General features: G+C 37.3%; 1 protein-coding gene across 2 annotated transcripts in view; it reads left to right on the top strand.

Moving 5' to 3' along the window:
• The first annotated feature begins 9,718 nt into the window (after positions 1–9,718).
• The window catches only part of LOC131690904 (G-protein coupled receptor dmsr-1), a 623,822-nt gene continuing 609,653 nt past the window's right edge, over positions 9,719–23,887 (top strand). For both annotated transcript variants that reach the window (XM_058976981.1, XM_058976982.1), the window contains exon 1: positions 9,719–10,515. The gene's annotated coding sequence lies outside the window, so the exon portion shown is untranslated. The remainder of the gene's footprint in view (positions 10,516–23,887) is intronic.

Below are 23,887 nucleotides of genomic sequence, written 5' to 3'. Positions count from 1 at the left end.
ATGATATGCCCAAGTTTAGTCCTACGTCAACACCGCGGTTACGTCCCGGACATTACCCACTCCTAGTTTTTTTGCAGAAAGGAAAGTTGGTATGAACCAGAGGCCAATATTATTTTCAAAAAGAAGTGGAACAATTTTCAACAAAAACTGGATGCTCAAACATGAAGCTATTTTTTCTTTAATATGAAAATATTAAGGAAAAATATATCTTAGTTATATTAGTTATTTGAAAAAACAACAACCATCGTTTTAATTCAAGATATAAGCTGTCACTGTTCTTCATGACATATCAATTTCTAAAGTCAATAAAGTGGTTCTCAAGATAGTATGGTCTCTGTTGTATGAAAAATACACTCACAACAAATACAGTAAGAATCACTTATATCAATGTAAGAATTGCTAGCACAAACTGGAAAACTACTGGCAATGTGCAAAAAATGCTAGTTGCTTCCTTGCATTTAATACATGAAATAGATAAAAGGAATTTAACTCACGGTGATATATAGTGAATTAGTGACTAAAATGCATTTTAAAAAAGTCACCGTTGGCATTGAAACCATGAATGGATAACACTGGCATATAAACTCTTGGACGATTTCACATTGAATGAAGAAAAAATAACGGATTCACCATGATTCGAACTTGTGCCCATACGCATCCTAGGCACTGATTATTAGCACTGTTTAATTCCTGCAAATGAGAGCAGAGCGTTTAAATTCGTACAATATACAGAACGGAAAACTATAAGTGTAAGGGTCATTAGAAACAGGCTTAAAATCTTACGGACTAATCTTTTGTCTTCTGCTGGCAGGAGTCGAGCTGCCTTTTTACGAAACGCTCATGTCTACCAACCTGTTTAACGGCAAAGACAAATTTGTCCCTCTTTGCCACGAGAACCGACAGTCGGTTGTCATGGTAAAGAGGAACTTTCCACCATTTATTTATTTGTTATTATCATGAGTAACATATTCAGAGTGAATAATTGTCATTAAAGTTAAGAGTAGTCACTTCGATGAAAATGAGTTTAAGTGTATTTATCAGCTTCTTTTTAATTCTTCTCTCCTCTAAACTTCAGTTATGTACATTCTCTCGGAAATAGTACAATTAGAACTTATTCAATACATGAACTACATAAAAAAGAAGTGGAACAATTTTCAACAAAAACTGGATGCTCAAACATGAAGCTATTTTTTCTTTAATATGAAAATATTAAGGAAAAATATATCTTAGTTATATTAGTTATTTGAAAAAACAACAACCATCGTTTTAATTCAAGATATAAGCTGTCACTGTTCTTCATGACATATCAATTTCTAAAGTCAATAAAGTGGTTCTCAAGATAGTATGGTCTCTGTTGTATGAAAAATACACTCACAACAAATACAGTAAGAATCACTTATATTAATGTAAGAATTGCTAGCACAAACTGGAAAACTACTGGCAATGTGCAAAAAATGCTAGTTGCTTCCCTGCATTTAATACATGAAATAGATAAAAGGAATTAATTAAATTAGGAAATAGATAAAAGGAATTAATTAAAAAGGAAATTAAACTCACGGTGATATATAGTGAATTAGTGACTAAAATGCATTTTAAAAAAGTCACCGTTGGCATTGAAACCATGAATGGATAACACTGGCATATAAACTCTTGGACGATTTCACATTGAATGAAGAAAAAATAACGGATTCACCCTGATTCGAACTTGTGCTCATACGCATCCTAGGCACTGATTATTAGCACTGTTTAATTCCTGCAAATGAGAGCAGAGCGTTTAAATTCGTACAATATACGGAACTACATAAAATCTGAAAATTGTTTTTTTCATCATCGGTCAAGTTTTTTTTACCAATAGTGTACATTTTTTTTAAAGTTTGTAAAACAGGATAAGGTTTTCAGCAATGTTGAAAAACTTGTTTTTGGTCATAGTACATTCGAATCTATAAACCGTTGATTGTGAATGACACTTATTTTTTTAACATAGCTTCTTAAATATCGGGGATAGAGCATTGGCATTATCCAGTTAGCGATCCAGTTGATTGGCGAAAGTCTCAATATTAATAACTTGTGATTGGGCAAAAATGGGCAGTCAGTTCTAGTTGAAAATTGGAATCAATTTTTACTTGTCGGATGTGTCTCCAGTAGAGTTATAGATGATTTGAAAAAAACAATTGTTTATCAATTAAAAAGTCCAATATCTTTGAATATACTCGAGATAAAAAATGCAGTAATGAAAATTGTATATTTTCACGATCGGAATAACTTCATAGAATATATGTAACTCGTAGGAGTAATATTTGTAAAGATATCCTAACAAATAAGCTGGGGTCATCCAAATATAACATGCTATAACTTAAGTATTGCACGAAGAGATATAGTGTATTTACCAAAGGTATTCACGAAAGTAATCTTCACAACTTTACCAAAGACGCAGGCTCATTACGTCTACAAAAAAAGAGAAATCTTACCTTTAGGAGGATTATTCACCAAACTCATAGCAGTCAATGATAGCTAGATTTTTGATAAGTATTTCGAAGACGATATTGACGTAAACTCAGCCGTCAACGTAAATAACCAATCACTGTTTGAAACACTATTTTTTATTTTTTTAAATTGCTGAATTATTTCGAAACTACACTAGATAAGCCATGGATGTGATATAGAAAGTTGATAATTTTACGGAACACACCGTGTCAAAATGGTATTTAAAAAGTTATGTTAACCTTTACAGTACCAAGTTAAATTTTTTCTGAAAATTTTGTTTAAATTTTGCTCTCATTTCGTCAATTTTTGACCGAATTGGATGGAACCGGCTTTAAAAGATCTGGAATTTAGTTCAGTTTCTATATACCGAGTAGCGTTCTAATCCGTGGACCGGTTCCGGAGTTAATCCGAATTTCCTTGGGGTATATCCGGCATCCAAGTGGGGTGACGGACGAGTTTTGAAGAAACATCCCATAAATTTAAGTAATTGTGTTTTGAAATGTGCTACATATAACTATTTTCCATTGATCCTTCACAATAGACATGAATTGGACCAATCTTGGCCACCGGAGAACTGTTCCGGGAGAACCTAAGAAAATGTATATATTTTTCTATCATTCCAGCGATTTGGGTTCATAGCTTTATACGAAATGCGAAGTTCTTCCAATCATACGGTTCTACAGCTCCCTCAAGGCCATTCCGGCACCGATTCCGTACGGATGGACATTTGGCGCCATTTTGAAAACCAAGATGGCGGCTTCCGGTTACCACAAAACAGTGAAAACCACAATAAATATGGGTGTTATTTGAAAGAGAACGGTCAGCAAAAGCCGGAAATTGATAATTGACGCCATTTTGAAAAGCAAAATGGCGATTTCCGGTTACCACAAAACAGTGAAAAGCATCATCAATATGGGTGTCATTCGAAAGGGAGTGGTCAATAGAAGACAGAAATTGATTTTTGACGCCATTTTCAAAACCAAGATGGCGGTTTCCGGTTATCACAGTGCAGTGCAAACCACCACCAATAATTGCGTCATTGTAAAGCGCTAGCGATTAGCAAAAGCCGGAAAATGGTTTTTGACGCCAATTCGAAAACCAAAACGGCGGGTTCCTGTTCCAAAGAAACAGTGAAAACCGTCATCAATATGGGTGTCATTAGAAAAGAGATGGTCACTTGAAAACCAAGATGGCGGCTTCCGGTTACAAAACAGTGAAAACAACCATCAATATGGGTGTTATTTGAAGGAGGAAATTTATAATTGACGCCATTTTCAAAACTAAGATGGCGGTTTCCGGTTACCACAACAGTAAAAAGTATTGTCAATATGGGTGTCATTCGAAAGGGGGGGGGGGGTCAATAGAAGACAGAAATTGTTTTTTTCGCCATTTTCTAAGCAAAGATAGTGGCTTCCGGTTTCCACAAAGCAGTGAAAACCACCGTCAATAATGGTGTCATTGTAAAGTGGGTGGTCAGCAAAAGACGAAAATTTGTTGTCCCTAGCGACGATGGCGAATTATCGCCGGATCTACTCGCTCCCCGCGAGAGATCCCAGAAGTCACCGCAGTGTACTTCCCAGGGAGCACCTTTGGCCACCCTGCTTCGCTCTCCTTGACGTTTAGATGTGAAGGAGAGCTAGGCTCGTTCGATTGATCCCTCACAGCGAGAGCGGAAAGGCGTCTTCTGGGTCCTTTATACTTAGCCTGGGAAGCGAGTTGCTCCTTGGCGCTTAGCTTCCTTTTCCGGTGACCCGACACCAAAACACTTGAGTACCCGAACCACGGGTCGGCACTTTTCGAACGGGATTGTCACCGTCGCACACGCGCACTTCACCGCACTGGTTATTGTGGCGGGAAACTGTCCCGAAAAAACAAAAACACTCGGGGCGTCTGTTCGATGCCGTGGTCTGTCACTATCTAAAAACCTCGATGGCCGCCTTCTCCACGACACGAAAAAACAAACACCAACACCAAAAAAACCGTACCGCCGCATAGTTATGTGTAGCATATCCAGCACACTTATTGCAGGAAGAGGAGAGCGGTTGCCTGTCCAAGCCCTATGTTTCTTGTATACAAACATAAAACAAAAATTAGTACACCTATCTGATTACACAAAACCGTTCGACGATTGTAAGGACGTGACCCCTATCGGCCTACCCCTGAGTCGATTCCTAGTCCCACCAGGAGTACTTGCACCAAATTTGAAGCAAATCGGACAAGTCTAGCTACCGGACCAACGTACCTGAAGTTTGTATGGGATTTTTCGACAATTTATATGGAGAAAACCCACTAGCTCGCATTTTCACCGCTAGGTGGCACAGTATGCATCGAATTATCACTGTAAGTGAAAATAAGAAATATAATTTAATTGTGTACAACTTTGTCGAAGACTGCTAGTCAATTCGGCTTTGTTAAAAGAAGTTATTAAACTTTTAGCGAAGTGGTGTCTGAGTCAGTTTTGCATGGGGCCTAGCAGTGCATCAGAATATATTGGCTCAAATGGCACGTTTCCCGTACATAGTCGGGGATTTGTGCCTTAGTGTATCGGTACTAGGTTCTAACAAACTAAACATTTTTGTGGAATAATGAATAGTATGTTCGGAAGAATTGCAATACATAATACGAGTTATGTCTTGGTTAGAAAATTTTAGTGCCACCTGTGACCGCATAGATGGCGCCAACACTAACTTTTCAACGGAGAGAGATAGAAATTAGGTGTCTTCTACAAATATTTACTATAGAATCCATTCGAAAAATTGTTTTTGAAGAAAATTGTTCAAGGAGCTTAACTTTTCGCGGCAGTTATGCCAACTATGCGATTTTTTCAGTTAAATATTAACACTCGGAATACCAAGGGGGTAAAAAGTTACGCGGACTACCAAGGGGGTCTAAAAAAATGGGAACGCTTATTTTGACCGGTCATATCTCAGCCGTTACATAATCGATTTTAAATCTGTCTTCACCAATAGAAAGACATGTCTTTTGTGAATACGTCGAATTAAAAAAATAGAAGAATAGATTTGTCTACCGTAAGTTACAGTAAAAAGAGTATAACAAAGTCAGTGAGAAAAAAAATGGGAACGCTTCTTTGACTTGCCATATCTTAGCTGTTTGCTCACCAATTTTAATTCTTTCTTCACCATTGGATAGGTAAATCTTTTATAAAAACAGTGAAGAAAAAATGATGGAAAACAAATTTGTATATCTGAAGTAATTGTAAAAACAGTAATTGAGAGTCAGTACAGACGAAATGAGTTTTTCTGTTCAAACAATCGTATCACGACCGTTTGTCAACCAATTTCAATTTCCCTTCACCAATGCAATCCTTAGAGCTTCTAGACTTGTAATATATGCAATAAATAGTAGATTTTCAAAAATTACTATACTTTTTCGAGTTTTTAGGAGATAGGATTTTTACAATGTACGTGGCATACGGTTGATTGAAATTCTTTGCGACTTGTTAGTTTTACCTGTTTACTCAATAGTTCTACATATTATACATGGATATCATTATATCAAAATTTTTGCACAAACGTGGAGAAACACAATATTGTATGTAAGTTACTAAATAATAGAGTGTGTTAGGACGATTCAGTAAATACGAAGAAGTTCAGAATTTTAAAATATTCGTCATATAACTTTAAATTTGAAGCGATGACCTATACATTTTAATACAGCAATCGATTGTAATTGATGGTGGCTACAATTTCTGGAGAACACATTTTTATATTTTCTCAAAAAACAGCCAAAAGTACGTAGAAGTACGGAAATTTCATTTAGTTGGCAAATAACGTCAAATTAAAAGTGATGAACTATACCTTTTTATATACCAATCGATTGTAATTGATTTTGGCTACAATTTCTGAAGAGTAGAAGAAAGTACAGCAATTTCAAATAGTTGGCATATAACTTTGAATTCATGTAACATAATTTGGGAACTACTCTCTTAACCACTATTCTCATCAGACCTTACTCCCTCCGATTTTGATCACTGTAGTCATTTCTAAGAGGAAAAAATTCATCGCAATAATACCCTCCATATGGTCGCCGATGGGTCTTCGGTCTTCAACAATGAGAAGTATCATATCAACTGGATTGAAAAATTATGCGTTTCATCCAAGACGAAGAGAATCAAAGGTGGGAGCATTTGTCACTTTTAAGTGTATTAGTTTTTTTAGTTGTTAAATTAAACATGGTGTCCGGGACCCTGGAAGTAAACATAACCATCAGGACGAGTATGTTTAAAAAATTTCTGACATCAGGATCGGTAACAAAGTCGATTATGTCATTTGTTAATGTTTTTCTTCTTCATGTTCTCCGATATAGCGGTTTTATCGAAGGAAAATGATAACCGTACTCATTCATAGAAAAATGTGGCCACCTGGCAGTCTTGCGTTTCATAGATGTTAAATTATTCGGTTGTATTTGTGGCATCGACAGTAGTGTAATTCTGGGTTAAATTTTCAATAGAACCTCATGGCGGGATTTTGTTTTGTTTATAGAGGTTTTAACTTTAGAATCATTCGCCTCTGTTATCGGGTTAGAAGATTCTATTTTAAAAAGATCTCAAAGCCTATGTACGGGGTGCGGAATCGATCCCAGTTGAGCTACGTACAAGGCTACGTACAAGACATTCAATTTACCAACTACGCTATGCCCATCGCCATGATGAGATTCTCTTTGCCTACAATCGTCTTAGGGCGCCAGCGGGTGCTCGTTCAGTGAGCCATTTGCGCGACTTCCCGAGGGATAACTATCAACAGCTGAGATAACAGTATGTCCAGATTTTCCACTCAAATACATTTTGATAGTTGGCTTTTACACTGTAATAATAATGTTGTTGAGACGTTCTATTCGGTTAAGGACTAAGTCTTGTTTACATTTATCCTTTTGCTCTTTGTATATTATGCTAGTCAATACCGTAATCTTTTGGTCTGTACTAGAAAGGTAGAGGAAAATTTTATAGATATGTTGTAATATTCGAAAAATAGAGCAAAAAAATGGAGGCTGTCAATGTTTCTTAGGTCCTTCTGAAAATTTTCCCTCGAAATACAAAATAAGTAATTGTATCTGAAATCAATTACAATCGATTAGTGTACAATAAAGTATTAATCATACCTTGGAATTCGACTTTATTTGCAAACTATATAAAATTTCCGTACTTCTACGTATTTTGGGCTAATTTTTGAGAAAATATAAACAATTGTTCTTTCAAAAATTGTAGCCGCCATCAATTACAATAGATTGGTGTGTAAATAGTGTAGGTCACCCTTTTTAATTTGCAGTTATTTGCCAATCAAACGAAATTTCTGTACTTCTACGTATTTTTGTCGTTTTTTAAGAAAATATAAAAAGTTTATCTTGCAACAATTGTAGCCGAAATCAATTACAATCGATTGGTATATATAAAAGTGTAGGTCATCACTTTGAATTTGACCTTATTTGCCAACTACATCAAATTTCCGTACTTCTACGTATTTTGTCTATTTTTTGAGAAAATATAAAAATGTGTTCTTTCGAAAAATTGTAGCCGCCATAAATTACAATCGATTGGTGTATAAAAAAGTATAAATCATCTTAGAATTCGACGTTATTTACCCACTAAATGAAATTTCTGTACTTGTGCGTATTTTTGGTTATTTTTTGAGAAAATATAAAAATTTGTTCTTTCAAATCAATTACAATCGATTGGTGTATAAATTGCATAGGTGATAGCTTTGAATACTTGAAGTTATTTGTCAACTAAATGAAATTACTGTAGTTCTACGTACTTTTGTCTATTTTTTGAGAAAAAATAAAAATCGTTCTTCCAGAAATTGTAACCAAAATCAATTATAATCGATTGGTATATAAAAAAGTATAGGCCATCGTTTTGAATTCGACGTTATTTGCCAACTAAATGAAATTTCTGTACTTCTACGTACTTTTGGCTGTTTTTTGAGAAAATATAAAAATGTGTTTTTTCAGAAATTGTAGCCGCCATCAATTACAATCGATTGGTGTATTAAAATGTATAGGTCATCGCTTCAAATTTAAAGTTATATGACGAATATTTTAAAATTCTGAACTTCTTCGTATTTACTGAATCGTCCTAACACACTCTATTATTTAGTAACTTACATACAATATTGTGTTTCTCCACGTTTGTGCAAACATTTTGATATAATGATATCCATGTATAATATGTAGAACTATTGAGTAAACAGGTAAAACTAACAAGTCGCAAAGAATTTCAATCAACCGTATGCCACGTACATTGTAAAAATCCTATCTCCTAAAAACTCGAAAAAGTATAGTAATTTTTGAAAATCTACTATTTATTGCATATATTACAAGTCTAGAAGCTCTAAGGATTGCATTGGTGAAGGGAAATTGAAATTGGTTGACAAACGGTCGTGATACGATTGTTTGAACAGAAAAACTCATTTCGTCTGTACTGACTCTCAATTACTGTTTTTACAATTACTTCAGATATACAAATTTGTTTTCCATCATTTTTTCTTCACTGTTTTTATAAAAGATTTACCTATCCAATGGTGAAGAAAGAATTAAAATTGGTGAGCAAACAGCTAAGATATGGCAAGTCAAAGAAGCGTTCCCATTTTTTTTCTCACTGACTTTATTATACTCTTTTTACTGTAACTTACGGTAGACAAATCTATTCTTCTATTTTTTTAATTCGACGTATTCACAAAAGACATGTCTTTCTATTGGTGAAGACAGATTTAAAATCGATTATGTAACGGCTGAGATATGACCGGTCAAAATAAGCGTTCCCATTTTTTTAGACCCCCTTGGTAGTCCGCGTAACTTTTTACCCCCTTGGTATTCCGAGTGTTAAAATGCGATATGATGGATTTTCTCCATGTTAATTGTCGAACAATCTCATACAAACTTCAAGAACGGTGGTCCTGTGGTCCGGTAGCTAGACTTGTTTTATTTGGTTCAAATTTGGAGCAGATATTACTACAAATGTACTCAAAGGTAGGAGTAAATTTTTATCTACCAAGAATCCTAGAAGGAATCAACAGATCGTGGTGAAGCTTCAATTGAATCTAATCTTATATGCACGTATCGAATTATTATGATTAATAATATACCAATGATTTTTTGTTATGGTTTTGTCGTATAACATGTTAGTTATCCGGACACAAATTCCTGGCAGCATTGCTTCTGCTGATTCGTGCTTAACGAAAATTTGCTCCCGTTCGTTTAGTAAGCAGACAACAGTTGGTTGGTGAAGTTTGTTTGCCGCGGATTGTAGCCAACTGGTTGCTGGAGCCGGCAGAACGTGATTTACGAGTTTGTCTGCTGAATCCTAGGACCCAGCTCCTCGCCAGGCTATCGTGACTTGGTCAGTGGGTGGTGGGTGAACTGCCGTGATTTTCGTTACGCACCTGAACAAAACAAGCTGCACGATGGATATTTCATTCAGTTTCCCTGTGGATTTGGAAAGGAGCAGTTCAGTTGGCTGAAGATCGAAAGGAAGTAGATTCGGAAAAGTTGGTTTTTCCTTTCGTTCATCTTTCTACACGGGCCTCGTGGCGTTCGCGAGTGTTAGTTGTTCGGAAGCTTTAAGGTGCTGGCGTGAGCTCTAAATTGCTAGTCAGTGGTGTTGCGGTCAAATCTGATATCGTGCTGTATGGTGTGCTTAAATCTGAAATCAACGCGTGGGTGGAAGGGAGGTATCCTGCTGTAATCGTTACAACAGGTTACCCGGCTTATTAAGTAGCTGAGAGTTCAGCGTTCCAATGTTTTCGTGTTAATATATCCTAAAAGCGCCGATAAATAATTTGGAAGGCATTCTAATTTGATATATAAGTGAGGTGAAGAAAATTTCTTTTATTGCTAGGCCGAGAAATGAAGTCATAAAGAGGGGAGCGTAGATCTGTTCGCCCGCTAGCTATGTGATTAAACGCGTGTGGTGGGGGTTGTATAAAATATGCCATTAAACACATGGCTGCGTGAATTGCGGCATTGTTTGAATGGAAGAAGAGAAACTTAATTTTCTTGCTGACGGGTTGGAATTTGGTGAGTAAATCTTAACTCTGTACTGGCGAATTTTCGATTCAATCAATTTTAGGTTACATGTGATTACTTTTTGATAATTGTGTTTTTTAAATGTATGCGACTTTATTATATTTTCTAGCAGAAAAAAATGATGGTATGTCAGTATACTTTTAAAATTTGTTATCTATACTTAAATTGTACAAGAAAGTTATTTTTTTAAAGCGAATGTCTAAAAACGATGGCTCGTGTTCAGTAAGTTTTTAAAAAACTTCGTGGGATACATATTTTGCGGAAATGATTCATACACGGGCCACACAGGGTAATTCATAAATACCATAATTTATTCGTAGCGGAAAAAAAAACAAAAAAATGAAACGGTTTTACGGATTCTTTTGGTTTGCTTATTCTAGTGTAACACATTTTTTGTGCCCAGTTTTTTTATATTTGAGTAAGTGTTTCCCTGTCAGCTCGCTTTTATTCTCAGCCCTCAACGAGCTCGCTATTAGTGTACGGGCGAAATTTCTTACAAAGAACTCTTATGCTGGTCGTATTCATAGCAGTGTACAATAAGATAAGCATCTATAACAAAGAATCACTATACCGGTTGTATTCTTATTTCTATAGCGATGAACATGTGAATTGAAAATGAACAGGTATCGTAATTTTCGCACATATGAGTAACAGAGCCGCATTTATTTTCCATTGTGAAATTGAAAAGTTCATCTAAAAAGATATCACTCGCATCAGATGTCACACCAGATAGAACCACGCAATGTTTCACTACATCTAAGAGTAAGTGCTGATACGGTTTTCTTCCTTTTGTGCTTGCATTGCTGGCGTTTGTAACGAAGATTAAAACTTCTATATTTTTGCTTTGTTATCATTGAAGTGTTAACATTTTCTGATTTTCTTTAAAAAATACGAATATGGAAATCTCACTAAATTTGTGAAGAAGGATAATTAGTTCGAAACATTAGTGTATTGAATCTTGAGTGTATTGTATATTTATAATATTGAAAAAGCCACATTTTGTCAAGTGAATTTTATCAAGTGGCATAGCTGTCTGCAATACGTATTGTATTTAAATAGTGTTGATAGTGTTTCTATCTGTATCGCATATATTTGACCTGATAGAGTTGCTGATTTTGCAAAGCATCTATTGAATACGGCATTCACGTAAACGAAGTGGTTGAAAGTAATTGGTTCTTGGGTATATCAGTTGAATTGAAAGAGATTAGTAGTTGTGGTTATACCGTTCTCCAAGTTCAAGTGATTGGCAGGTTTCAGGAAAATTGGAAAGAAAAACTGGTGGAAGTATTCCGTTGATTAAAATCAATTGAAATGAATGAAATTACTGGTGCTCTCATCATTGATTGGCTGAAATAAATGATTGGAATTGAAGAAGTTGCGTTGTTTTTCAAGTTTAAAGAAATTGTTGAAGAATTTATAGCAAACTGCAGATGCAGTAGAATTTTAATAGTTAACGTGAACCCGAATGGCGAATGATTATTATGATTAGGATTTTTTCGTAAGTGTACGCCGATCGGTAAATTTCAAACCTTGAGACTATTCATTTTTCTGGAGTATGACACTGAATACGCAAAGAAAATTGCCCGTGGCTGCTACTTCGATATTGACTAGGACCAATCGAGATTGCAAAATCATCGTTAGAAGCAACACATTAGGGAATAACATGATATTTCACATCGCGCAATCTGTTGCTTATCAATAACGGCGCCGACTACGGCTGAATCAAGTTTTGCTAAGAAACAAAGGATTGTTAGTCCGATTTATGCTGCCGCTAAAAAGTGAGGAATCATTGCATCTCCACATGCATCACGAGTTTGTAGAATTCCTCAGTAAAACTGCCAATTGCATAGGCGGCTCCAGCTGGCTAGCAAAGGAGGGGCACGCCTTCCTGACAAAATAGTGTCAAATTTTGGAAACCCCTTCCTTCACACGGTTCGAATTTAGAGATTGACGAATAGTTGGACATACCACATCATCCTTGAATGCAATCAATATTGTTTTTCCTTTGCTAATCTCCAGGGAATCCATTTCGACATTACAGAAACAACGAGATAACATTTTGATATTAGATTCAAATTCAAATGTTAATTTAATTTCAAGTTTTGGTTACCATATAAAATATGAAAGTTTGTTCTCATTTTGCTGCGCCAATGCGTTTATTTTTATCTTTTTGGCGAAACACCAAATTGAATACTTACTTTATCACAAGAAAACTCAACATCTAAATTAGTTTTTATTTTACTTTCACTGATTGCATAAATAGAAATTCTGTTTGATATTATAGAGCAATTTTCTAGTCACGATTTTGCATTTTCTAAATTTATAACGACAGAAGTGATAACAACCAGAGTAATCATTATCTGCAACATCACAACCTCAAGTCGAGAGAGTTTTAAATTCCGCATGATTTTGTGAACGTATTATGCTAGGTAGATGCCATTTCAAAAATTCACACTAGAGGCTCTTCCAGGCAGATACAATCTTCGCAAGAGTAAACAACAAGGTAGATTTTCTGGTTACTTGCATAAACTACTTTACGCCCAACACCACATATAAACTTTGCATTCTTGAAGAAGATCGTGTACAGAAAAGTACCCATACTGCTTCCTTGTGTGACACCTGATTTGTTACTAAACTGAGAAGTTTACTAAAACCTAGCTACCATTATGCTTGACAAATAAAATGCAAGCAGTAGTAGTTAGTAGTCGTTTTAGGGATCATCCATAAATCACGTAGCATTATATGGGGGAGGGGGAGTATTGTATTTTGTGATGATGTGTGACGACAGGGGGGTAGGGGATCATGTCATGCTACGTAGCTTTTTTAAAGGGGAATAACTAACATAGTTTCTTATTTTTTTAAATTTTTACGGGGACAAGGGGGGGGAGAATTACCGTCAAGCTACGTAATTACCAAGGCAGGTATTTAGAGGTTTGTGACGAAATGCTACGATGGGGGAGGGGGTGTTAAAATCACTCAAAAATGCTACGTCATTTATGGATCGTCCCTTATTAAAATGTTCTAATGGTCCATTAGCTCGAAGTCCACTTTTAAATTGGCATTGTTTACATTTCACCGCTTTAAAAAAATTTATCGTTCCACGAAAATTAGATTCCTGCAAAATTAAGGCAATTTAAGTTCATCCTTCAAGGTAAATAAAAAAAAACAACTCTGGATAAACATGTGAAAAGGGCATATCGAAAATGAGAGCCTCTCTGTGTTTACTTTCTCTTCCGTCAATAACTAGGCCGTTTTTACGTTTGCTCCTTAACTCTTAGAATAATATGCTAGACGATATTAGAGTCAATGTTGGAATCGAAAGAGAAAGTAAACACAGAGAGGCTCTCATTTGCGATAGGCCCTCTTCACATGTTTATCCACATGTTGATTCAGTCGTTTGCCATTTGATTGAAATTCATGAAGGCTGGTACATCAGGCTCTGTCTTAGTTCAAATACACATATAATGTTCAAAATTTATACAAAAACGTTTCTTAGGGCAACTGATCTTTAGTTTATTCGTCAAAAATGTGCGGTAAATCCGTCTCCGAGAAAGCTGCAAATGTAAACAAGTGAACCGAGCAAGTAAACAACCTAACAATAGCCTCAAACAACACAAACCTATGCGAAAGCTAATTTCACATAAATCTCAGGTTTCGAATTTTACAATACTACGCGGTTTCTAGCAGATTGCTTGGGTTAATTTATATAATTCTCGAAAAAATGATATGACAAAGGAATTGTTCCTATGGCAAGAAAATCTGCAGTTTTACGACAGATAACACTAACTAACGGAAAAAGGAACTAACTAATATAAAAGGGTTTGTCTCAACAAACGGATTTTACTCTTTACTAGGTTCCACGATGCTCAAGTTACGTTATGGCCAGATCTAGCCTGTATAGTCCATAAGGGGGTGTCTCTTGTGAGTCAATGATTGTCGGTTCAAGTCTTGGTATTATTTAACGGATTTTTTGATATCGGTATCGTCACCAACACATACGTAAGTTACTTATAGTACGATTTGTGGCCAATGTAAAATTAATCACTCGCATAATTTTGCACTGTTGGTCGCGTTTCCTTTATGTGCAGCATAGTTAGCATAATTTTGAATGATTTGTTTTTATCTGTGTGCAGCTATAACTACAAGGACTTGTTTTAATGGTAGAACGACAATGGGGTCCAGCTCATCACAAAAGAGCTGAATTCACAAAATTAGTCCCAGTTCCGCCCACTAGAGACATATTGGACGATACTGAAGTGGAAAGTGAAGAGTAAGGGAGCAGTTACCAGTGACATTGGAAGCATCTTTTCGGGATTGCGATAATATTCCTGACTTATGAGAACTTTTCAACAGAAAAATCTAACTTTCGCTGTCGTGAATGAAATTTTAATTTATGCTATTAATTTCTCACTCAAACAGAAAGGATAATGAAATACGGTATTGTAACTGTAACTGTAACAAGAACTATTAATTAAATTTAGAGATATAAAATGAACATTTGCGTGTAATAATTAACCATTTAGTAGAATGTTGGTTAGTTGTTTTAGAAACTACCACATCATATCACATTTTTTATGTTTATGTTTGTTACCCTTGGTCTCAATGGTGGTTGCTTAAACTAATTACGTTTCAGAACAGTCAATATTTTAGCTTTCATCGATTTCTTCGTCAAGTCCAAAGCGTATGAATCGACGTTCGACGGCCTCGATTCTGTCAATGCCGTTCTGGTAGTACGAACTCCAAACAGCAGAACCATATTCTAGTGTTAAGCAAACCCGTGCGCAATAGAGTGATTTTAAACAGTATACGTCTCTAAATTGTTTCGCTATTCGGAAGATGAAAGCAAACTGTCTTGATGCCTTATCCACGATGTATGAAGTATGTGGTTTGAACGTTAGTGCCGAATTCTTTATTAATCCGAGTTCCTTGACGTGAGAGTGCCTTGGAATTCTCGAGCCGAAGAAATGGTAGTTAAACGGAATCGGATAGCATTTCCGCGTGAACATAACGATTGACCATTTACTCGGATTTAAAACCATTCTGTTTAGAAACTCGGCATCGGTTATATCCCGCATTTGTCGTAATGTTTTCATGTCATCGGTGAAAGAAATGCGGGGTCCTTGTAATTTGATATTGACGCCATTAAAGTATAAGAGGAATATTATTGGACCGAGATTGCTTCCTTGTGGGATTCTGGATGTAGCGAAGAATGGTGCAGATAGACAGTCTTTAATGCTAATTTGGAGTTGCTTTCCATCGAGGTAGGAACAAAACCAGCGCTAAAGTTGTCCATGAATACCGAGTTTGTCCAGCTTTGCTATTGCGATATCATGGTTGATTTAATCGAAGGCCGCAGATAGATCCATGTAAATAGCAACGGTTTGCAATCCGTCTGCGAATCCATCAAGTACAGATGATGTGAACGAGAGCAAGTCGGTCGTTCTCGATCGCTTAGGAATAAAATCATGTTTATTGTCGGCAATATAGTGTTTCTGTTCTATTCTATTCTAACCCTTACACAGCCAGTATTGAAAAGCATCCGGGAAAACAATGCAGATATTCTTTAGTGTTTTTCTTGTCAACATTAATATTTGAAGCATATTATGTGTAATATGTCGCAAATATTAAAACGGCCAGGCCTACTGTGCAGAGTTTGGTTTAAAGATGTTTCAAAATTATACGGCAATTAAATTATTCATTTAATGAATAATCTAACTGACGAATCATTTTGAATCTTGAAGGAGGAAGAAACGAGGACAACCGTACCGACCGTTTCAGTGGTAAAGGGATATGATAAGTCGTTGGGAGTGACTAGGCGAAGAAGGTTAATGTCATTCCTTTGGTCTTTTGGGATGCGACAGAGGTATTTACACCTTGCCTTGGCTAATGAGCCTAGGTTGTAGCGCCTTTAATCGCTGTTATTGTCGGCAATATAGTGTTTGCTGTGAAAGTAAATAGGGTCTAAAATAGCCAGCTCGAATAGTGTTGATACGGCACTTCAACACGAGATCTCCCGATAAATGTCAATGTTCGAATTGTTTCCTTTTTTATGAACTGTAAGCCTGTGCGCTGCTTTCCAGCAGGATGGGAATGTTGAAGTAGTGAGTGATCGCACGAAGACTCGCCGAAGTGGTTCAAGAAGCCTGCTGATGCACTTTTTGACAAAAATGGAAAGAACGCCATCTGGGCCCGGGGAACTAGATGCTTTCAGCTTGGACTCTGCAAGAATGGCAGTACTGTCGACACAAATCCGGTTGATGGTTCGTCCTAGGGAAAGAGTAATATTGGCGGCGGCAGCGACTTGTTGTGGTGGAAGGCTCTCGTCGGAAAAAACGCTTGAAAATTTGTCGGAGAACAGTTGGAAAATTTCCTTAGTGTCAGTGTCTAAAATTCCATTTAATGACATACAAGATGGTAACCCATATTCTTTTCGCTGCTCGTTTACATATTTACAAAACGACTTGGGCCTAGATTTCAGTTGACGCTGGTGTCTAAAAAGGCGCTGTTTGTATTCGTGGTTGAGTTGAAAGTACTGATTTCGTAATGCAAGTGTCTTATGTTTAGAGAATTCTTTATATGTAGCTCGTTTGACATTTTTTAATCGTCTAAGGGCGATGCCTGGGATTGGTGCCAATTGTTTTGGCACATACGGTCGATTAGGTAGTTGAGAATCCAATCGTAGAAATCCATTACTTACCTGGCACCATGTCACGCCAGGGAAGTTGAACTCGCCCAGCATAGCAATATCATCAGACGGGATCGTAGTGATGAAAGAAATGGAAGAAAAATGTGCATCGATCAGGCTGCAATCACGCATTCTGTCAGGTGGAAAACACACGACATACGGGAACAAATTGCGATCGGCAAGTTTCACTTATATCCACTGATATTGCCCACCGGTCATCGTCGATCACTCGTGCTTTTATACCATGACGAACGGCGATAAGCACACCCTCATCTGATGTCTTTTGGCTGTTGGGGGCGCTGCGGTCACATCGAATGATGAACTAAACACCTGGCGAGACGGAGTACGGTTGTCGAACCACGTCTCGGTTAAGGCGATGACGTTATAATAACAGCCCGTGGTCGCGAGAAAATAGCTGTCCGTTGATGAATTTAAGCCACCAACATTCTGGTAGTAAACCTCGATGTTGTTGGAGGACGGATCAGGTTCAGCCCAAAGCGAAACCATGTTTTGAGCGCGTTGGAAGGTCCTTTCATCAATTTCATAAACAGTACTGGAGCGGTTGACAGTCATTTGGTCGACTGTGGGGGGGGGGGGGGTATCGGAGGCATCCCGAATCAACTGCGTCGCGCACTAGAATACGACGATCGTCATCGGCCAGATGCATGGTTCACATCTGGTTACAAGATGTAGGAGCAAAAGGTAAATTACTGCGAAAAATGCATCAGCGCAAGAAGTATTCGGATCAGATGTATACTTGTCATTTGTGGCGGGTTGAAGGAACCTTTCACCCAACCCACACACAGGACCGGAACGAATGATGATCGCTGGCTGCAAGTACTCGACTGTGGTGGGGGATCGAATGCTTCCATAGTGCCAACTGCGGTGCGTCACAGTATGCATTGAGCCCCGATGGCACGATGCTCAAAATATTGACGGTGACAAAGATGTTGCACTAAAGAGATTTCATTTGAGATTTAAAAGAACTTTTTCCCAGATGTTCTTAAAGGTGTTTCGAGTGATGAGGAAGCGACAAGCCTGACCAATAACTTACTACCATTGCCAGACCTGAAAATATCAAATTATTAGTTCTTGTTATTGGTCAGACCAAGCTACGTACGCCAGATCACGAGTCAGGCCCCCCTCTCCCCGCCACACTTGCTTCTAGAATCTAGAATCATCTAGTACTATCAAAATCAGAGCACAACCACTGTGTTGAGCGTGAAATTGAAATAGCAAGATCGCCAATGTGATAATCATGTGCTCTTTCTGACATTGCATAGCCCAGGAATGGCTTAGGAGATTTAAACGATCAAAATCATGCTTTTATTGATCAAATTGTGTATGCTTAGCAAATATGTTTATGGGTCACTTACTTTAGAACGGTATCTCACATTTTACCACAGGATTTTGTTTGATAGGGGGGGGGGCGGGGGACTGTATAGAAAATTTTACAGTACGTATAACTGAACAAACAATTCCCTCTCTGCTCAAATTATCACAGTTTCCGAAAGACGAAGCAATCATTATATTTAATGTTGGTGAGTTAGTTATTCATTCAAATATGTGCCCGTGCTGCACTATGGCCCATACAAACTGGTATGCATTGAAGATCTAAGACAAACGATAACAACGTTACTGTCGCGATTTGTGTTTACTTATATTGCGATTAATTAGATTATTGCAGGGGGTGAATTATGCGGGACAAATTCAATATTCGGAAAGGGGTACATGGAATGAAAAAGGTTGAAAAAACTGGAATATCGAGTGCATTGTTAATTTTTTATTTAATGGAATATTGGTAAAAAACGAGTAAATCATTTAATTATTTCGTTGCTTTATACCCCTGATGAACGACAATGATTGGAGAAATAAATTCTAGGCGTGGGCATAGCGTAGTTGATGAATCGACTATCTTGTACGGTTCGATTCCTAACCCCATATAGGGGTGGAGTTTTTTCTAAAAGGGATCCTTCGATCCTGAAAAGAGGCGAATTACCCTTAGTTTGAACCTTCTATGGTTGTTGAAGTTCACCCATTCAACCGATTATATCCATTATATCCAAATACACGTTACTTCACCTCTTAATACTGTTGTACAACTTTTGGGCCAATTTGTTTTTGTGAGGAAATCCATTTTTTTTCTCATTTCTGCTTCCAATTTTACTTCTTCAAGATGCTCCCGAAGTTCCTGCTTCATGATGGTCCCGTAGTAAAAACTTAAAAAAGTGCGTTCGGGGGATTGAGATCATTTGGCGCGAAATTGACCATCTTAGTCTTGTACCACTCCAGAACATCTTTCGAGTATGGGTGCGTGGCTAAATCCCGATAGAACAGCGTAGGGCCATCGTATCACCACAGAAGTGGAAGTTGACATTTTCGGAAGCATTATTTCAACTTCCTTCCCATTGGCCGTTCGGGTTGTCACGAACGGAGTGCTCCGCATTCCACACTAGCAGATTGCCTGCCAAATCATGTATTTTGGGCATACCTAGACATTTTCTGCTTTCTAGCTTCTTCAGGGACGTCGACCTTATGACGAACAGTGAAGAAAAGGTGCCATCCATAGCTAGACAATGCGTCAACAGCTGAGTGTTCCGCGCATGTAATTTCCCCACTGTGCTCCGGCGTTCATCAATATTGCGGGCTTTTGAACTTTGTGCACAGGTAATCCTTCACATTTTGTTGCAACTTGCACAGAAGGTATAATTAAATGCAATCTTTTCACCATATCTCTCACTGAACTATTGGGATTCCTGTTGGAAGCTTCGATTAACCGCTACTTATTCTTCACACTATAAGGAGATCCATTTTGACCACTTGTTTCTTCCTATCGACGGTCAAACTTTCATTGTGCCGTTTCAACGTACGACTTAGCGTAGATTGGATCATTTCCAGCTTCTTGCAAATGACGCAGTGAAAGAGATCCGAAGATGTCTGAGTCATTGACCCGTACAAACATCAAACATGTTGGTTCTGTAGTTAGAGTTGCCTGATTTGGCTCAAATATGGAGCGGACTCGGAATTGACTCAGAGGTGGGTCGATGGGGGTTATGATTTTGTCTTGTCACTCTACACCGCGATGATTGTTTTTAATTTCTTAAAACTTTAACTGTATTTGATAAGCTGACACCTAAATTTAATTTGTGTTAGTAAATAGACTATGATCAACACTGAAACGAAAATTTGTCTTATTTTCTCTTCCGACGTGCGTAAAAATAAAATGCCATTTCATATGTAACCAATATGAGATTTTATCATTTACATATTAATCAGTTACAGATAGCCAGTGCTAAGCCAAACTAATGTTTTGTTTTCACTAGTTCTCGTCAGTTTAAAATTGAACTCCTCAATCCTGCGCTAGCTTAGTCCTGTCATTAAGTAAGTGTCAGATTCTGATGAGACGAAGTCAAAACGGAAATTGCAAAACTACTTAACACTCGAGAGAAACTCTGGGTTCCAGTCAGTGTGTTATGAGTGAAATTGGCGCTACTATTTTGTAATTTTGCATTTTGTTATATTCTCATCGAGATATGCAGCACACTGGTTTACACATGATTGTATTATGATTTCGTTGGTTTAGAATCGATTTTGAGTACTTTCCGTAGGCATGAATTCACATCGTGAACGGAAAAAAACTAACTACGAATTTAGTTACATAAAACTAGGTACTATTAATGATTTTTATGTTCCCCAGTGATGTCACTCTTATGTTGTAATATTCTGAAATTAAAAAGTACAATGATTTAACCCAGTCATTCTACCATGCTTCTTTCTTTAAGACTTTTAAAATTAATTAATTTCGAACAGCTGCTTGAATAATAAATATTTGGAATTATATTTAGCTTATGTCTACAATGCTGACTTTCGCAATGAAAAATATAGACGGGGCAACTGCTATCAGCATACATTCATCTCCATACTGTCAAGTCTGCGGATGTCAAATGAAATCATCGATTAAATTGCTTTGAAATGGAAGTCAAATAGTTCCACCCAGTGTATGTAGTCCCCATAGGTTAACGTTCTGATTTCACTTTCCACCAGATTACGTATTTTCAGTTCGATCGACAAGATAAAATCGTCAGATACCTCTAGGGGACACATCCATATCGATTTATTTATAAGTTGTGCTTCAGCCTTTTCGAAGCGTGATATTTCGTATGTATAGCGGAACTGACCTACTCATACTTGCAAATTTGTGTACATGCGTGTAATGATAAAAATAAGCATTCGGGTAATAGAAAAAACTAGGAGTGGGTAATGTCCGGGACGTAACCGCGGTGTTGACGTAGGACTAAACTTGGGCATATCATATGACATTCATGGATAATTTGAGCCAATGCACTTTTTGAATGAATGTTTACTGGAAATTTCATGTCGAATGAGATTGCCACATTTACTGATTTTCTAGGACTTGCAAAAACCTTCGGGTTTGTAGATTAATTTGATAAACATTTGCTTATATGAATCACTGGTAAATGTATACAAGAATTGACAGGCGCAAACTCAATTCAAGTTATTAAATGGAACTTTCTAATTCAATTCTTTCTCCATTATGTTTTCATCCTAAAAAGAACGGTTTGTAGATAACTATGTTTGGTGATACCAGACGAGAATCCTTGCTAACGATTCGAACCTTGCCCGAATTCGCTTCTGCTGCGTACATACACGAACATTCCCCTTTCGCAGCTCACATCGAATGAGCATTGTATATCGGAATGCGATCTCTTTTATAAACTTCTTAGTGCAGATGGTAGTCCATCCCTTTGTGCGACAAATGAAAATATTTTCATCATTCTTTTTGGCGTGGCATTCGCTTAGTAGCAGGGTTGCCACATTCACTAATGTTCTAGAAAGATTTGCATTGTAGATTAATTCGATAAACATTGGTTTATATGTGTCATTGATAAAGTACAGCTGACTTGACAGGCGCAAACTCAATCCAAGTTATTAGGAGCTTTCTAAATAAATTCTTTCTCCATTATATTTTCATCCTAATAAGAACGGTTTGCAGATAACTATTTTTGGTGATACCAGACGATTACATACACCCAGGGCCGAAAATTCTCATACCCATTCAATGAACGATGAAATTCACTGAATTCACCTTCGTCTTTTCGCTGCCTCCTTCGTTACTAAATTCACACAAAGCGAAACAATAAAGACAACGCCCTTCTTCTTTCGATTCTATGGATGCGAGTAGCAGAAGTAGTGACTTTCGTTTTCTTATGACAATACGAAAATTCAATCTCGTTTTAATTTCAAATCAGTAATTTTGATTTTTATTTTAATTTTCATTAAATGAAATTATAGCAATGTGCATCATAAAATGCAACTAGAACGCCGCAAACACAGGAAATACGCACACCACTGCCCCTTCAGTCGTCCAATATCATCGCTAGCTTGTTATTCTCCCAAATCGAACAACGACAAATAAATATCATTACTAGTTTCTTTTCGTTTGGCCAGCGCTATGTGCAATATCGAAGAGACTAATGTCGTTCTCAATTTCGAAGCGAAAACGAATGTGTGAAGGAAATAATGAAATTGAATTTACCCGCATGCTTTGTCGTAGGCCGTTGTCTTATTTTCGGTTTCGTAATGTTCTAGTGGTTTAGAAAGTAGCATCGCTCGCTCGTCATTTTCGTCGGATTTTGGTAAACGAAAAAAACATTTTTCGGCTCTGCATACACCAGATGCGTACATACACGAACATTCCCCTTTCGCAGCTCACATCGAATGAGCATTGTATATCGGAATGCGATCTCTTTTATAAACTTCCTAGTGCAGATGGTAGTCCATCCCTTTGTGCGACAAATGAAAATATTTTCATCATTCTTTTTGGCGTGGCATTCGCTTAGTAGCAGGGTTTCCACATTCACTAATGTTCTAGAAAGATTTGCAAAAACCACCATTCAAAGCACGGCTAATTAATGCTTTTACAAAATCATTTCTATCAAAATTTACGGTAAAATCTACGGAATCTACTACACAATTGTTTTCATTATTTCCCAACAAATCGCGCAAAAATCTGTTCCGTACAGCACAGCGCAAATAATTGACGTTGGAAAACAAATCGGCAACTTCAGCTGCCAAACACTTAGAAACGATCGAAGCATTTTTCCGTTAATATCACTTTTCTGACTCAAATTGTTGTAGGTATTTTATTGCTTCCGTCCAATTGGTCAGTTTATTGGTTTTATCGCACATTTTTCGGATATTATTATAGAAAATAACCAACCCGATAAGAGGGAAGTTATTTTCCAAAGCACGAAATGGAAATTTCAATTGTAATTCTTCTGAGAACGATTTTGTGGTCCTAATAAGGACCGTTTGTTGTGAATATTATTTCGCCGTTTCCCGCTCGGCATGATGATTATTCGCTTGGCATGGATAGCGCACAGATTGGTATTTTCCAACAAACTAACCAGGCAGGCCTCGCTGGCTTCTTAAAGGGCCATTACGGCTGAGCTCCGGAAGAGTAGGTTTTGAAATTCTGTGCAATCTCACGGACCAGGCACTGGAAGAGCAGCTTGCGAATTAGTAACTCTGTCCACTTCTGAGAGCAATGAATTTCACGCAGGGCGACGACTGTTCTTGGTTGGCAGCGATAAGGCAGTAGCTATGATTTGGTTGGTGGTCAAAATGCAGCTTCTCGTTGAGCAGCACACGTACGTG

The sequence above is a fragment of the Topomyia yanbarensis genome, chromosome 3 (assembly GCF_030247195.1).
Source record: "Topomyia yanbarensis strain Yona2022 chromosome 3, ASM3024719v1, whole genome shotgun sequence".
Lineage (NCBI taxonomy): Eukaryota > Metazoa > Arthropoda > Insecta > Diptera > Culicidae > Topomyia > Topomyia yanbarensis.
This window is presented reverse-complemented; position numbering and strand designations above follow the sequence as displayed.